We start from the raw sequence: 17,994 nt of genomic DNA, 5'->3' as shown, positions 1-17,994 counted from the left end.
TCTCTCTCAGTGTCCCCAAACTCACTTATTTTTGGTAACAACCTGTCTACCCCTGGATGTCACCCTGGACACCCTGCCACCCCACACTCACATAGCAATGAACCATCCATCCACCTTTCTGAATCTACCTACAGGTTATCCACTTCTGATTTATTTCTAATCACCTTTCAGACCTCATACAAAATATCACTTCCAGACAATGAACACTCCTGCTCCAGTAACCTAAATCACAAAATTCCATTTTTCCTCCTTGTTGATTTTTTTTCTATTTTAGTTATATGTGCATTATTATCTATTTCTTTCAAGATTTAGTTCTTTCTCACTAAATTAGATATTCCATGAAGACAAGACTAATGTGGATTTTCCAAATTTTCCCACAATAGTGTTCACATATGGCTTTGCACACAAAATGAGCTCACATATATTATGTGTACAATATATAATTTATATTCATATACATATAAAATTCAAACACTAAAACTTTGCTTCATGAAATATTTTAAATCCATCCACTTAACTATTCTTTTTTTTTTTCCCCGAGGAAGATCAGCCCTGAGCTAACATCCATGCTAATCCTCCTGTTTTTGCTGAGGAAGACCGGCTCTGAGCTAACATCTATTAACAAACCTCCTCTTTTTTTTCCCCAAAGCCACAGCAGATAGTTGTATGTCATAGTTGCACATCCTTCTAGTTGCTGTATGTGGGACTCGGCCTCAGCATGGCTGGAGAAGCCCACCTGGGGTTCCGTACCACAGTCGCCAGCAGCGGAGCACACACACTTAACCACTAAGCCACGGGATCGGCCACTCCTCTTAACTACTCTTGTGCAAAGATACCACCTTTAGGTGCTACACTGCAATAAATTAGCAGGAGTAGCTTAAGATTCCAAATCCTTTCTCCTCGTATCCAATCATGAGATTCTAGTCACAATGATCTATTTAAAATGCAAAAGTGATCAGTTCATCTTAACTTTTAAATCCTCCATTTCTGTCTTCAGCACATATTTCTCCTGTTGTCTTATCATAATTATTAATATTACCCTTTTCATTCCCTGATATGTTCCAGTTTGGAGGGAAAACTATTTGGTCATTCTATTTTTAGAGCACTTACTACATGCAAAGCTCTGGTGTAAAACCTGTGATCTACAAAATAACTAAATAGACTCACTGCCCCTGTTTGATTTAGTTTTAGTGGGTGGAAAGAGATCATAAATGGCAAAAGATGTATAACATGCCATGTAGAAATCACTGCTGTGATGAACAATAAGGCAGAGAGTGAGAGTTTGAGCTTGAGCGCATTTTCAAATTACTTGTGTGTGTATGTGTGTGTGTGCGTGTGTGTGTGTGTGTTTGCATGTGCTCATGCCTGCTGCCTGGATGGGATGAGTTGCTTCCTCCTGGGGATTGGGGGAGCCTCCTATGCCTCGGGAAAGTTCCTCCATGTGCACTTAATATGCAGTTTGTTATCCATGTGTATTAGTCAGGATTCTCTAGAGAAATACAACCATAGAATATATATAAACATATAGAAGTGGAAATTTATTGTAAGAATTAGCTCACAAGGTTATGGAGGTTGAGAAGTCCCACAATATGCCATCTGCAAGCTGGAGAACCAGAAAAGCCAGTGATATAATTCAGTCAAATTCTGAAGGCCTGAGAACCAGGACCTCTGATGTCCAAGTGCAGGAATAGATGGACATCCCAGCTCAGGAAGAGACAACTGATTCAGTCTTTCTTTGTTTTTTGTTCTATTGAGCTCTCAACAGATTTGATGATGCCCACCCAGTCTAGTGAGGGTGAGTTTGTTTATGTAGACCATGGAATCAAATGATAATTTCTTCCAGAAACATTCTCACAGACACACCCAGCAATAATGCTTCACAGTCTATCTGGGCACCCCTGTGTCTAGTCAAGTTGACAGCTAAATTTAACCATCATATCATGGCTCTATCCAAACAAGATCAACAGAGATATCACAATGTGACCTATGTCATTTAAATTTTCCAGAACACATGTTAAAGTAAGTAAATACAAACAGATGAAACCGGATTTTATAACATTTTATTTAACTCAAGAAATATAAATATTATCATTTCAAAATGCAGTCCACATCAGTACAAAGAACAAGAAACTCAGGTTTTCTGCCCCCTCTGTCTTGCTGGTGAATTTTAATGAATACTGGTCCCTCATATACCTTAATATGATCCAATATATAATTTTCTCCCATCTATTTGAGCTTTATTGCATCAAAAGGAAATCATTTTCTCATTGTCAAACTGCTCTGCTATCTCTTTTTTAATAAATTAAAGCGATATATTGTGTTTATGTTAGAACTGAAATTAAGAATTTAAGTAATTAAGAAGGACTTGATTCCAGCAAAAGGGTGGTTTACTAAAATGGAAGACAGTTCACGAGCAAATCTCCCAAGAAATCCATAGGCCCAATGGCATTGGAAATTTCAGGGTAGAATTAAAAGACACATGGGGTGTGATTAAAAGGAAAGTAGAGAGAATGTAGGGAGGAATTGATATCAGAAGTGAAAATACCCAAGCACGTTCCAAGTTGATGAAAGACAACAAATCACAGGTTCAATTAATTCAAGATTCCCTAAGCAGAGTGACTACACAGGAAATATTAATGAACTAAACTATGGTCTAAAAACCAAAGTTAATGTAAAGTATTTTAGGGACAAGAGAGGCCAAATAAGCAAGAAAAAGGCCAATTGGTGTTTTCTAACCATAAAGAAAATAAGATAGACATCAACAGAGCAGCATTTTTAAAATGCTAAAAGAAATCTCATGTCAAACCAGAATTCTACACCCAGCAACAATAGTGCCCCAAATTACAATGTTCTAGAAAATCTTAAAGTGAAACTTTTCATTGTTAGCAGCCTTGAATTAGACAAAATACTGCAGTAAGTTATCACCTCCAAAGGAAAATTAACCCAACTTGAAAACCAGGAATGCAGGAAGGACTGAAGAGGAAAGGAAAGGATAATTTGTAAATAAATATAAATGAATTTTATTTTGGGAAGTAATTCTAGAAATCTCTCATGGAGATTAAAATATATGTAGAATGAAATGCATAAAAACAGTAATACAAATGTCAGGAAGGTTAAAAATAGAATTGAAAGTGTTGAAGGTATTAGCATTTGGGGGAGATGTTAAAAGTAATTATTCATATTAGGCTTTATTAAGGATTCAGGATTTAACCATTAGCGCAATTAAACAAAGATTTCTATATGATTTCAACTAATAAGTTTATAGAGGAATTAATGGAATAATAAAAGAGTTAAATCAACATCAGTGAAGTAAAGAGAGTAAAGGAACATTAATTATTTGGGTCAAATGGAAGGGAAAGAGTAAGACGGTTGAAATAATTACAAGTTTACTGGAAATTACCTAAAATGTTAATGCACAAAATACTAATTTCTTTTTAATGGCTGTGTGCTATGTTCTAGAGACTTGTTAATAAAAATTTTGGACATTCTTTTATTGATAAACGTTTACACAGTCTCTACTTTTTCCTATTAAAACATAAGCTGTGTGGACATTTTGTACATATACACTTCCATTTCTAATTTTACAGAAGGTATCCATAGTGGAAGAAAAAGGAAACATTAAAATATTGATAGAAACTGCAAATACCACCTCCCCACACAATTGTATTAAATTTTTTCATCTACCAACAGTATCTGATAGTGTCAATAATCCAACATTTATGTGTTTAGGTATAAAGCTTTAGGAATCTCTCAAATCCCATTGATAAGAGACAGGATGTCTCCTCTGGATCATCCACAGATTGGATTATCCACTCCCTTCCTCCATAAAAGGGGAATCAGAGGCAGAAGTCCCTGCATTTTTCAGCAATCCACAGGCTGTCTACAGATCAGGAGTGGGGTCAGCAGGACAACTCTTCAGCCATGGAGGAAGCTGCATTGTTCTGTTTTCCAAGCCAGCCTATACTGGTGAGCGCGGAATCCATATGGACGGCAAGAATGTCCATTTCTACACTTTGTCCTTCTGTGAAACCTCTTTAAGTGAGCAGACCGTAGCACTTAAAACAAGACCAAACCTTACTGAATGTTGTTTCTTAGGTGTTAATGTTTGTTAGGTAATGTTCAAGGTATTGTAATTTTCTGTAGAGGGAGCTTTCTTGGGTTAATAGGCCAGACATTGGTTTTGTTTTGTTTTGTTTTGTTTTTAACCAACAAAATCACTGGGAAGTGGAATTAGTATTCAGCCCTGCACCTTTCACATTGTTCCCATCTCTGGAAAATTTTTTACTCACAATGAGATTGGTCTTTTTAAAAAAATATTCTGTTCTGTGCTCAAATATCACCTCATCAGTTAGTCCTTCCCTAATCTCTTCATCATCAATAATTGTAGGTGGGTGACCCCATGCCGTAGCGGTTAAGTGCTCACGCACCTCTGCTGGCGGCCTGGGTTCAGATCCTGGGCACGCACTAAGGCACCATTTGTCAGGCAAAGCTGTGGCGGGATCCCATATAAAGTTGAGGAAGATGGGCACAGATGATAGCACAGGGTAAGTCTTCCTCAGCAAAAGAAAGAGGAGGATTGGCATGGATGTTAGCTCAGGGCTGATCTTCCTCACAAAATAAATAAATAAATAAAATAATTGTAGGTAATTTCTTTCCCTTTGTCCCTCCTTACTGTTCTTCCTCCATCCCTCCCTCTGTCTCTGTATCTCTGCGTAGCCCTTACTGTTTATTACAGGATCTAATTATACCTAACACTATATTACACATTCATTAGTCTCTTTATTAACTCATCCCTTTCACCAAGATTAAAATAAACAAGGGCAGTGACTTTTTAAGTTAAATTCTGGATCATGGGTTTTAGTATATAACTTGGCTTATAATAGGTGCTCTATAAATGGGAGGATCAAATAACTTTCCCTCCAAACTGGGACATGTTGGAGAATGAAACGGGTGGTATTAATCATTATGGCAGGACAACAGGGATGAAACGAGATTTATGACTTCACTGTTAAAAAGTATCTGAGGGGCTGGCCTGATGGCGCAAGCAATAAAGTGCATGCGCTCTGCTTAAGTAGCCCAGGGTTCACCGGTTCGGATCCCGGGGTGCACCAACATACCTCTTGTCAAGTCATGCTGTGGCGGCATCTCATATGAAGTAGAGGAAGGTGAGCATGGATGTTAGCCCAGGACCAGTCTTCCTCAGCAAAAAAAAAAAAGAGAGGATTGAAAGATGTTAGCTCAGGGCCGATCTTCCTCACACATACAGAAAAAAAGAGTATCTGAAGACAGAAATGAGAGATTGTAAAGGAAAGGTGCACTGATTTGATTTACATTTCAAATAGATTATTGTGGCTAGAGTCTTAAAATGAATTACAGACAGAAAGGATTTGTAATATTAGTGATAATTTATTGCAGTATACCACAAAACAGGTTATATCCTTGTATAACTTCAGTCGAGTGAATTTGTTTGAAAATTTTAGAAAGTATTTATTGGAGTTTGAATAATTTCTTTCAATAAATATATTGAGTACCTTCTAAGGGCACAGCAATGAGTGAATACGGCAGTGTAAAACATTACAGTCCACATGAGTCTTCACTTCATGGAGTATCCAATTTAGTGAGAAAAACGCTATGAGAGAAACAGATGAAAATACACGTTGAATTAAAAATTTTAAAAATTAACAGAGACAATGTGACATTAATTTTGATGGCTGAATCAGGAAATGCCACTCTGTGGAAATGGCATATTGTAGGAAATCTGAAAGGTGCTCAAGAATTATTCAAAATTGGAGAATTTTTAGGTGGATTCAGGAGGGAGGACGGATGGTTGATTGATGTACAAGTGCGGAGTGGCAGGGTATCCAGAATGACACTCAGGTGTAGACAGGATATCAGTACCAACAAGTGAGATTAGGGGACCCTGAGATATGGGTGATTCTTTGGAGAACTGGTTTGTTCAACTTGGGACCTGCTAACTGCAAGCTGAGTCATCGAGTTATCACTAAAGTTGTGAGTGGGCAGATGGGTATTTGGATCTCAGGGTTGAAGCCAGATTTGTGCTGACTCTACGGGCATTTCTAGTTCATTACTGTTATTTGAAGCCAGGGAAATGGATGGGATGGCCTAGAATAGGGTGAGGAAGTGGAACAAATGTGAGAGCAGGATTGACTTCTAAGAAGCATGAATTGTGTTAAGTCAGATGGTGGAGCCCAGATTAACAGGGAGGAGTAGGAGGAGAGAGGAAGAGTCAGGGGAGGAAAAATGGTTATTTACAGTGGATAGGACTGTGTGATGGGAATATGGCATGTGTGAGTTATTTACTTATGAACAGGAGAATATTTGAGTGAAGATGAGACTTAGGTATGCAAGTGAAGTGAGCATTAAATTGCTGAGAGGAACGTGATATCATTAGAGATGAGGCACTAAATTACTATGCTCTGGGCACACGACCATCTGGTTTTCATAGTCCTCTCTGCCCTTGACTCATATCAGGTTGATGTCCCAGGATCTCGTTCTCAGTGTGTGGTGCCTGTGCCAGCAGCATCAGCATCATCAGGGAACAATGAGAAGTGCAAATTCTTAGACCTCCCCAGGGCTCCTTGGGTGGAGGTCCAGCAATCTGTGTTTTAACAACCCTCCAGAAGATTGTGATACACAGGGAAGTTTGAGAAATATTTCTCCAGGATACAGGAGGATGGAAGATCCAAATGAAGTGAGAACCTTCTCCATGGCTGGCAGTCTGCATCCCCCATTTTATTCAGATTTCACATATCATTTTGTTTTGAAAGGGGAAGCTCAAAAGAAATATGATGCCGCAGACTTCAGAGAAGAAAAGACAGGTCCATTTAGCCAAGAGCAAGTGGAGACATCGTGAAAGGTCTGTACTTCCTATAAGATTCACCAGCTGCATTTTCAAGAGACCAGTTACAAGGATAAATTTCCACCCTGGCAATGAGGTCAGGTACAGTCAACGGGAGGAGACCTTGCAGAACCTTCAGTAAGTCTGTGCATACAGGAGACTGCAGGGACTCCGGGCTGCTGCAGTGAAGGAGAACTTTTAAGTACTTTCTATATCACAAATACCTTAAATATAATTGCACCAGTGGTCCAGGTGAATCCCTGGGTTGTGTTGATGCTGGGTTTCTAAACACCAGCCTCAACCCCAGTGCCACACAGTCTTCAGACTGGGCAGAGGTGATCCCAGGAGTGGGTCTCAGTCTCGCCCAACCACTCTACAGACAGCCCATCACTTATGTAGACATCTGGAGACAGAGTCAGAAAGTGAAAAAAGCAAAGGAAAGACTGACTGAGGCCCTGAGGGCAGACAGGTTTGGCAGGGAGGCAGAGAGAGCAAGGAGCCAGGAACGATGTTCTGGGACCTGATGGAAAATAGGAGAAGGTCATGCTGAAGAAGCTAAGAATTGTGTCCCTGGGAAAGTGGTTCCCCATGAACAGTCCCCAGTTTAACTTGCCTCATTTAATGTCAACCCCTCTTCTTGCTATGGACCGTGATGCTTTGTCATTTTATAATTGCACTTTATTAAACTCTTTTGAGAGACATAAATGTGAAGAGTCGACAGTTGTGTGGGTGAAAGATCGGGTTTCATGTGACAGGAAAGAAGATCTTTATTTGTCCTTGTATACTGCAATTTCTGCTTACCATGATTCTTATTCACTTGTATATTAAAGGTAATTTGGCCTAAGGGATCATTTAGTATTTTTAGTTATATTTTTTAGAATACTTGCAATCAGGAAAAGATGATACCTATTGTAAAGAGCTTTAACGTTGTTTAACGTTAAATTAATTTGATTCCATAAAAGTCTTACTTTACTAAGCTTGCTTTTATATCTCATTCTAACATAAGTTGTACCCTTATCTTTGCCAAATGCTAACTCAAATACAAGCCGTTTTCATATAATTTAACTAACCCTTAGTCTACCTGTTACAGCCTTATCTGTTACCTAAAATAACCGTGGTGGTTTTTTTAACTAGAGTCAGCTTAGATTCTTAACAAGGAAAATTTTGTTTGGAAGCATTTTGCACTGAGTGAATCTTGGCAGCAGGCTCCCTGCCTTCACCTTGACACTAGGTCCTGAGTCAACGATACTTGTCCACCTGCTCACAGAGTAGGTCACACCATAATTATTCAATAAACATGTGATGAACAATATTTGGTGGTAAAAAGGGTCAAGTTACAGAAGTCAGATAGTAGGACTCTTTTACTGGGTCAGAATGGAAAAGGACTGATATGGTTTTGGAAGGATCTGGAATTTTCTGGACTTTCTTGATGAGCTTTGATAGAGCAGTCTTAGCAGACATGGGGAAGGAAGCCTATTTCAGAAGTTCATAGTGATTGAGAAACAGAAGGGCAGAGAGTGAGTGGAGGTGGACAGCTGTGCCTTGTGGCTCCTGACAATGGCCTCTGGATTTGACACAACGATGGCTCCCTCCTGGAGCCCACAGCTTTGTTGTGGGGATGACTCCTCCCTAGGATTAGGCTGTTCTAATTCCTCAATGTGAGCTAATCTGCATATTCCAAACTCTTTGACGTCCTAGGACAGGGGGTGTCAAATGGCCCTCTCTGGTCCAATAGGATCCAGGCACAGGACTCTTTATCTAACAGGAGGTAGAGCTGGGTATACATGGGGTTCTTACCTGCCAGACCTGGAGTTCTGGGGAGTGGAGCTGAGAGAGGTCACAGTGTAGGAGCCACTGACAGGGTCTGAGGCCACCTGGGAGGACAGCAGAGTAGGGGTGGGTTTGGCAGACGGTCAGGACAAGACCTGTCCCCTCATTTGTATGCTGCATCTCAGTGCCTGGACACAATCCACTCCTCAAGTCTCATTACCATGAGCTGATTTCTTCCCTCATTGCATGTTTTCTTCCCTCTTATATTCTGTTAAATTATTTTAAGTTAACATTAGTTAGGTTTTCTTTCCCATACCTTTAATTTATTCCTGATGAATTCTTAGATGTAGACCATGATTTCAATGAGTTTCATTGAAAAACGAAGGTATTCATATGTGATAATTGCGGACATGAGACATTTAAATGATGACATCAGGCGTGGTCCATGATCTTCAGGACATCCATATGATAAGCCACGTGATAATCAGAATTTTTAAGACAAGGTACGATTAGGTTTTGGTGGTTTGAGTGAAAAAAAAGGGGAACCCTACAATTGATTCAGTTTATCAACAGCAGAGAATCCTCCCTCACTTCTTCCAGCTCCTGGTGGTACCTGCTTCCCTGTCTTGTGGCAGCAGAACTTCAAACTATGCCTACGTTTTTCATGTGATCTTCTTCCCTCCATGTCTCTGTGTCGTCTCTTCTTCTTATAAGGACACCAGTCATTGAATTGAGGGCCCACCCTAAATCCAGGATGAGTTCATCTGCAGATCTTTAATCACATCTGCAAAGACCCTGTTTGCAAATAAAGTCATATTCTGAGGTTCTGGGTGAACTTGAATCTTTGGGAGATGTTATTCAACCGACTACATCCTCTACCCTCAAGTTGAGGTTGGGAGCTGGCTCAGGCAGATATGAATGGTAACAATATCAGAGGAGTTGTTCTCAATAACAATATTGGAGGAGTTGTTTTCCTCAAAAGTACTTGATTCAACATAATAAACTTAAAAATAACTTTTTTTGAATTCGTGTTGGTGATTCTTAAATTCATATGGAAGAGAAAGTCTTCGAAATGAAAGAAGAATTTTTGAGAACCAACCACCAAACAAAATAAACATGAAGGAGAATAAGGACAAAGTGACATATCAAAACATTTCCCCAGTTCCGTTAACAACAAAGGCAAATTAACGTGCTCACAGAATCATTCTCTCCACTGAAGCAACCGTTCTGTTGGACAAAACTGACAGAATCAAGTGTTTCACAACTCTGAATTATAATAAAAAACTTACAGCATCCAGAGGAGTGATTAATGAAGGAAAACGTGGCTGAATTTGGGTAAGAAAGCACTGTGGTGTTTTTGGTTAATGCCTACCTGCTGCCATACCCTGGTACAGCGGAGGATGTGAGAGGATGGGAGCCAAGATTCCTCACATGGCTCCCTCATGACAGACGACAAATACTAACATACTTCTTCAAATAAGGTGATTGTGTGACTGGGTGGTAGTGATCTGTCTTTTGGGTCCCTGAGGGACCAGTGCAGAAGGTGACAGGTATTTCTCCCCCTCAGGCAGGAGGGACTTTCCAGGTGGTGTCATTGTCTGATGAAAGATTTAAAGGTCTATGTTACTGGTAGATGTCTGGGTGAGGGAAGATGGCTGGGTCAGGAGAGATACATAAAAATATGGAAAGGAGGCATCTGAGTAGGAAGTTTATTGGGAAATCAAGGCTTAGAACGGCCACTGCATCTACCAGGGAAGCTGGAGTGCAATGTGCATGCCCAGGATGGACGGGTGCTCAGAGAAGAACTGAGAAGACCTGAGCTTGCACCTCTGGCAGATCTGTTGGTTCCATGCAGGTAGGGGGTAAAGTCTAAGGAAGAGTTGCAGGGGGCCCAGCTGCAAAGACTGGAGATATTTTGGGGCCGGCCCAGTGGCGCAAGCAGTTAAGTGCACGCGCTCTGCTTTGGCTACTCAAGGTTCGCAGGTTCGGATCCCGGGTGCACACCAATGAATCGCTTGTCAAGCCATGCTGTGATGGCGTCCCATATAAAGTAGAGGAAGATGGGCATGGATGTTAGCCCAGGGTCAGTCTTCCTCAGCAAAAAAAAAAAAAAAGAGGAGGATTGGCAATGGATATTAGCTCAAGGCTGATCTTCCTCACAAAAAAAAAAAGACTGGAGATATTTTAAGTTTTTCTTTTGTTAAAATGTGTTCTTTTGGATCCTTGCATTTAAAGAAATCTCTGTCAAGTCACTTGCTGATTGTTAAGACAACTGAAAAGAGATTTCAGTGACCACACACATCAAAGAACATAGTCTTTGCAAAAATAGTTTGAAAAGTCACTAAACAAAAGGATGATTGCAGCTCATAAAAAGCCACAACAGCAAAACCTGGAGAGAGAGAAGAATCTGATTCTCACAACGACCACATTCTAATACACAAAATGTCCAGGTACCACTACAAAATTACAAATGATATGAAGCTGGAGGAAAGTATAGCCAGTTCATATGAATAAAATGGAAACTAACATAAGTTTTTCCTGAGGACGCCCAGGCATTGGACTCATGAGACAAAGACTTTAAAACAACTCTCTTATATACGCTCAAAGGGCTAATGGAAAGTAGGGACAAAGGACCAACAAAAATAAAGAGAATGATGTCTCAATTCACAGAGAATATCAATAAATAGAAATTGTAAAAAGATCCAAATAGAAATAATTGAGTATTACCCATGCACTTCCTTCTCCCACCCCCAAACTTAAACAACCACAAATTTACTTCCTGTCTGTACAGATTTGCCCATATTTGACATTCCATGTAAATGGAATCATATAATAAGTGGTCTTCTTTGACTAGATGCTTTCAATTAGCAGATGATCTTCAAGGTGCATCCATGGTGTAGCACGTGTCCTTCATATCTTTATGGCTGAAGAACACACAATGTACAGAGATACAGATCACGTTGTGTTTATACATTCATCAGATGATGATATTTGGGTTGCTCTGGTCCACCTTTTGCTGGTCCCACTCTCACCTTCAGTGGCCCAACATCAATGTCTCCCATCACCCTTCGTATTCACTGCCATCCAGTCAGCTCAGGTCTGCTTAGGCACCAGGTCTCCTCAATGTAAACACTGGTGGAGCCTTTAGCAAGGGCCCTAAAAGGCAGAGGTTTGGACCAGTAGTGGCCACCTCGGTGAAGACTGCCAAGTCCAATACATGCTTTCCAGCTGCAGCAACTTTAACATAAACAATTAGAGTGGAAATTCCCAAGGTTGCTGACACATGTGGTCTCCAGTGATTCCTCTTAAAAAACTTCAGGTACAGGGCCTCCTAGTAGACATCTGTCATCCTTCTTGATTTCTCAGTCACTTAATCTGTCCTCCTTCTTGATTTCTCAGCCACTGAACCCCTATCCTAGGTTTGTTGGCTTCCCTAACATGTGATCCTGGGGGGAGACAACACCAGCTTCCTGATTTAAAAGCAGAAAATGCCAGATACGTCCATTTGCAGCCTCCACACTGCAGCCAGGGTAACAGCTCTGTTGATCAGAAGCATCCTCACAGACTCTGAACCAGGAGGTGGGAGCAACGCTCTAATGACGATCGATTTGTACAACAGCTAATAGAAGCAGCCTCAGCGGGGCTCCAGCCCATCCCCGTCCTCCCAGAGGCTCCATGAGCGATTACTCTAACAATCCTCTGCTGGACACAATCAAGAGCCCTGAATGAGAGCCTGGCATTGGTGTTGGAAGTGGGGAGACGGTCAGGAGGGGCACACAGTTCGCATTCCAGCCTTGGTCTAGGATGGGGGCCTCTTCCCAGACCTCTGGTCAGCCGGCGTGGTCACTGCCCCCCCAGCGGCCTTCCCCACAGGCTGGGTCCACAGGCTCAGTGTGGGTCAGACTCTGCACCCCCAGAGTCAGTCCCCGCAGTGGACATCAGCTCCAGACTCCACGCAGCCATCACGTCCGGAGGATCCAGACGTGGGGACATGTGCTTCCTCGTCTTGGGCGGAGGACACGCCGCTGTCCGGCCAGACTGCCCTGTGCAGTGGGCAGCGGCGGGGCCGGAGGAGCGGGGAGGAGGGCAGCGGGGACCGGGTCGACGACCCTCCAGCGGTGCGCTCGGAGCAGTTCGGGCGCGTGGGAGGCTCCGGGCTCCCATCCAGCGCTGTCGCCTTCATTCTCCGCTGTCCTCGCCTCCGCTTCCTTCTGGGGCGCCGCCAGCCTGTCCTCTCTCCGCTGCCCACGACCTCTCATCTATTCCCAGCGGCCCCTGGGCTCGGCTCTCTCCGCCACCTCTCGCTGCTTTTCGGGTGGGCTTGGCTCCTCCAACCAGGCTTAGGGCCCTTCCGCCTGGCCTCTGCTGTGTTTTCACATCTTAGGCTCTTTCCGTTTCTCTTCAGTTCTTTCCGCCCGCCTCTGCTCCCTCCACCTCTCCCCGCCGCTCCTTGGCTCAGCGGTTCCGATTCATCTCTCTCTGTCTGGTTTCGGCTTTCTCTGAGTTCACTGCCACAGTTCAGCTCTTTCCCGCCAAGTCCTGTGTTCAGCTGGGTTCTCTCTGCCTGTCAAGGTCCTCATGTCCGGGGCGGAGGTTGTTCAAATTCACCCCCTCTTCACTGTGGTATGAGAGTGTCACTTTCTCTACATCCTAATAGATCAACATATTAAACAAACAGTAAATGTTCCTAATCTGATAAATAAAAACAAGAATCTTGGTGTTTTACTTCGTATTTTTCCTTTGGTGGGTGAAGTTGAGAATCATCTATTATACTGAGAACATTCTGTGTTTCCTGTGAACTGTTCTTCGTAATTGGTCCATTTCTCCAACGGATTCTTGTTCGTTTTTGGTTGGTAAGTGTTCCTTAATGTTAATAAATTAGATTTTTGTGATGAGTTGCCAACATTCTCCTCTTTTCTTTTTTTTGTCTTTGCCTCTAGTCAGTGCTGCCATGCAACGACTGCCATGCAGAATTTTTAAAGGAAATGAAACATGTTAACTTCGTTTCTTGTTTTATGTTATAGTTTTAAAAGACCATCTTTTCTCTGAGATTCTATATAAAATACTTATCCCTTGGTTTTTTCTAGGACTTTCACAGCTTTAATATTTATACTAAATCCATGATAATCCCTATTCCACAGAACAACTGGGGGTTCCAACATAATTTTTTTGTTAACAATTCATTTTTTCTTTCCTGCCTTAGAACATCACCTGCACCCACTTTATTAGGAAAAATGTTCAGGCATGGAGATAATTTGAAAGAGTTGAACAGTCAAGTTATGGACAGAATTCTGTCCCCTCAACAGTCATGTGTTGAACCGCTAATCTCTAGTACCTCTTATTGTGAATTTATTTGGATGCTGTGACTTAATAGAAAGTAACTGAGATAAAATAGGGCCATTAGGGTGGACACTAATCCAATCTGATCACTGTCCTTATAAGAGGAGATTAGGACATATAGACCAAGAGACGCCAGGGGCACGCATGCACAGAGGGATGACCATGTGAAGAGGCAGCAAGAGGATGGTCATCTGGAAGACACCGATAGAGGACTCAGGAGAAACCAATCCTGCAGGCACCTTGATCTTGGACTTCCAGCCTCCAGAATTATGAGAAAGAAAGTTTCTGCTGTTTAAGCCACCTGGTCTGTGGTACTTTCCTATGGCAGCCCTAATGAAGACAGCCCACACCTACATTCCATCAGTTATAATTTACTATATTTACTTTGCCACCTCCATCCATTTATCACCCAAGAATCCATCTCTGTTTAATGCATTTCCAAGTAGGTTGCAGACAGCAGTATACTTAACTCCTAAACATGCTAGCATACATAGTCATTAAAGTTCAAAATTTGACTGAGGCTGGAAGAGCTTCCCAGGTGGCTCACTGAATGGTGAGCAATTGGTGCTGACAAGTTGGTTCCTGTCCACGTGGACCTCTCCACAGGGCTACTTGAGCATCCTCATGGTATGGTGGATGGCTTCCCCTAGAGAGGGAGCAATCTAAGAGACCAAGGAGGAAGCTTCAGTGTGTTTTATGATGTAGCCTCAGATGTGAGACACTGTCATTTCTGGAACACTGTATTGATCATTTGGGTTCATGACAATTCACGGCTAATCGGATGTGAGAGGAGACTGCACAGGGCCTAAATACAGGTGTAAAGTAGCATAGGTGGCTATCTTGGCTGCTAGCCTACACACCCACCTTTCCTCCAGGCGACCTCTCCTCATCAGCCCAGAATTCCTTTTCCTCTGCTCCAGCTCACCCCTGAGAACCTGGTTTGATTGAAGCTATTTGGGCCCTCTGGAATTCATGGCTTTGTTTGGGACAACATGTAAAGTCTCATCTTTCCCTTTACTCTTGCTACTCTCCCCTCTCTATCCTTCTCAGCCTCTCCCCAAGCTCCAGCCTTCCTTGGCTCCTAGTGACTCTTTTAGCAGTAAAGGATATTCTAATGGTCAGCAGGATGTGCAACAGATAAGAGGGGTTTGCTGGATTAGGAAATGGTGGGGGAAAGTCTGCTTCCTGGGCTCCTGTCACCTTCTGTAGAAGGGGAGCTTGGGGGTGTTTGATGGCTTGTAAGGACAACTGCTGTGTTCCTTATTCTGAGACTGGGTCCTCAACATTCCCCAGGGCAGGGGATATTAGATGAGGCTCCATCTCTCCACTACAGTTGGGGACAGAGACATATACATAGCAAGAGGACGCTGACGAGCTGGCAGCTGGGGCCGAGAATGATCCTTGTTTTTGAGATTAGGGAGGAATCACCACAGGGGCCGTCATCTCCTGTTGATAGGGACTTGAGGGTCTTGCATTGTGGCTTCCTCTCATTTGTGTTGAGTGCTGCTTGCTGATGCTTCTATAGACTCTTATTTTGTGATAATGGGAAGAGAGGGAGTTTTCAGAGGATCTGTTTGACACTTACATTGGAGAGCCTGGTGTGTTGCCTAGGGAGACTCTGGTCATTTCTTTTCTGGGCAGGGACACTGGGTTACTCTTCGCTGGGTATACTCATATCTAGTCTGAGGAGTAAAGAGGCAAGCTGGGGTTTGTGTTGGTTAAAATGGTGTGGTATTTGTTGGGGCTCCCTTCTTTGTGTATAGGGGGTTGTAAGTTGCTTTTTGGGGTTTCCCACATCTCTAATCTTGCAGGAATATAGGAGATCACTTGCTGAAGCTTCCATCATTTGATGCAGTCCTCATGATGTTGGGGATAACTGGGAGGTATGAGAGTGCGGTTTCTGTTGTCTCTGGTGCTTGGATGCTGGAGGACCACTGCTTGTATGGGGCTCACACTTCTCAAGTGTTGGGGTGACATGGAGCGGTCACTGGATGGACGGCCATTGTCTCTAATTCACGGAGAGGATTGGGATAATTGCATGAGATTCGACTTATCTTTAGTCAGGGGGCTCTGGAGTGGTCTTTATAGAACTCCTTTCTTCTAGTGTTGGGGGAGATCAGAAGTCTCTCTTTCTGGGTCTGCCCTTGTTGGTATTGTTGGCATAGACTGGGTGGGTCATTGGGCTGTGGCTTCCCATTTTCTAGTGTTGAGGAACAGGTAAGTGTGTGACTTATGGGGCTGCTGTCATTTCTAGAATTAGAAGTTACTAGGGGGTTCTTGCTGGAGTCTCATAATTTCTAGTTTTGAAGGGATGGAGGTCTTGCTTGCTCAGACCCCAGCATTTGTGTTTGTGGATGACAGATGTTATCGGAGTTCCGCTTGCCTCTAGTTTTGGAAGGAACTGGTGGTGTCTCGCTAGGGCTTCTGTCACATCTGCTGTTGGATGCAGATTATGAACACCATTTGCTGGGGCTCCATAATCTCTAGTCTTGGGGGGTGGAGTGGAGATTCCCTTGGAGAGGATTCCATCATCGCTAGTTTTCGGGGTATCAGTTCAACGTGTTTTTAAACGCATTTTATTTTGAAAATGTTTAGACTTACGTAAAAGTTGTAAAAGTATACAGGATTGTTTTAGTAAGTCAATATTCATTACAAAAACTTACATTTTGTTTCCTGCCAATGGTCATTCTTAACATTATGTGTCTTTGGGTGTAATTGTTTTCCTTCAGCCTGAAAACTCTCTTTAGAGTTTCTTGAATTTCAGTTCTGCTGTTGTTTAATTGTTTTAGCTACATTTGTTTCCTGCCGATGATCATTCCTAACGTTATGTGCCTTTGGGTGTAATTGTTTTCCTTCAGCCTGAAAACTCTCTTTAGACTTTCTTGAATTTCAGTTCTGCTGTTGTTTAATTGTTTTAGCTTGTTTTTTAAACCCCCTTTGGAAAATATCTTTAAAATGTCTGCATTTTTAAGAATATTTTTCTTATGTCAAAGAATGTTAAATTGGCAGGTTTTTTTTCCCTCCCATTCAACTGTCAGATGTCATTCTTGTCTTCTTGCTTCCACAGTTTCTTTTGAAAAGTTACCAGACTTCTTATTGCTCTTTTGAATGAAACGTGTCCTTTTCCTTTGGTTGTTTTAAAGATTTCTAGTTTGTCTTCCACTTTCTACAATTGACCATCTTTCTCTCATTCATAGTTATTTTGAAATCCTTGTCTGCTAACTCCGGTATCTGGATTGTCTCTGGGTCTGCTTCTACTGATTTATATGTTCATAATTGAGAGTATTTTCATGCTGCTCTGCATGTATATTAATCTTTTATTGTGTGCTGGATCTTGTGAACAATACCTTGTAGAAGCTCTTACTCATGTTTCCTTCCTCTAAAGATTAGGTTTCCAGTACGAATGGATCACGTTGAGCCTCTGAAGGATAACCTAAAATGACTTATTTATTTCAGTTTTGCACTGACTCCTGAGATGTAGATCTTACTCTTAGTGTGTGGCACTGACTCTCAGGCTGTGACATTTCTAGGGTCATAATTGAAAGCCAGGACTTTTTTTTTTTTATCAAAGTCATTCCACTCCAGATGACTCCAAAAGCCAACCTTCAACTCCTCGCATGTGTGATCTCAGAAATTTCTGCACAATATTCAGTTTTCAGTGGCTTTCTCTTCTAAGTCGCCTAGATTCATTCCCTGCACATGCACAAGTTCGGTGCCATTCAAAGAGCTGAGGGGGGATTTTTAAGCAGATTTTAGGGGCTTCTTTTTGTGAATCTTTATTTTCCACTAGAATATCCTTCAGTGATATTTCAGGATCAGGTTGTATTTCCTCTACCGTACCCCTGGAATCCACTATTCCTCCAGAGAACCCTGGTTTCTTCCTTTTTTTTTAGAATAGTATCTTAGAAACTAATTTCTGGGTGGTTGATAGGTATTGTCATTATTACTGGAGTGTCGTTCTTCTAGGTCTTCTGAGCTGACAGACCTTGGAAGGATATGAATCTATACTATCCTCTACATACACA

Source organism: Diceros bicornis, unplaced genomic scaffold, assembly GCF_020826845.1.
Source record: "Diceros bicornis minor isolate mBicDic1 unplaced genomic scaffold, mDicBic1.mat.cur scaffold_54_ctg1, whole genome shotgun sequence".
Classification (NCBI taxonomy): Eukaryota; Metazoa; Chordata; class Mammalia; order Perissodactyla; family Rhinocerotidae; genus Diceros; species Diceros bicornis.
Note: the sequence above shows the minus strand (reverse complement) of the source record.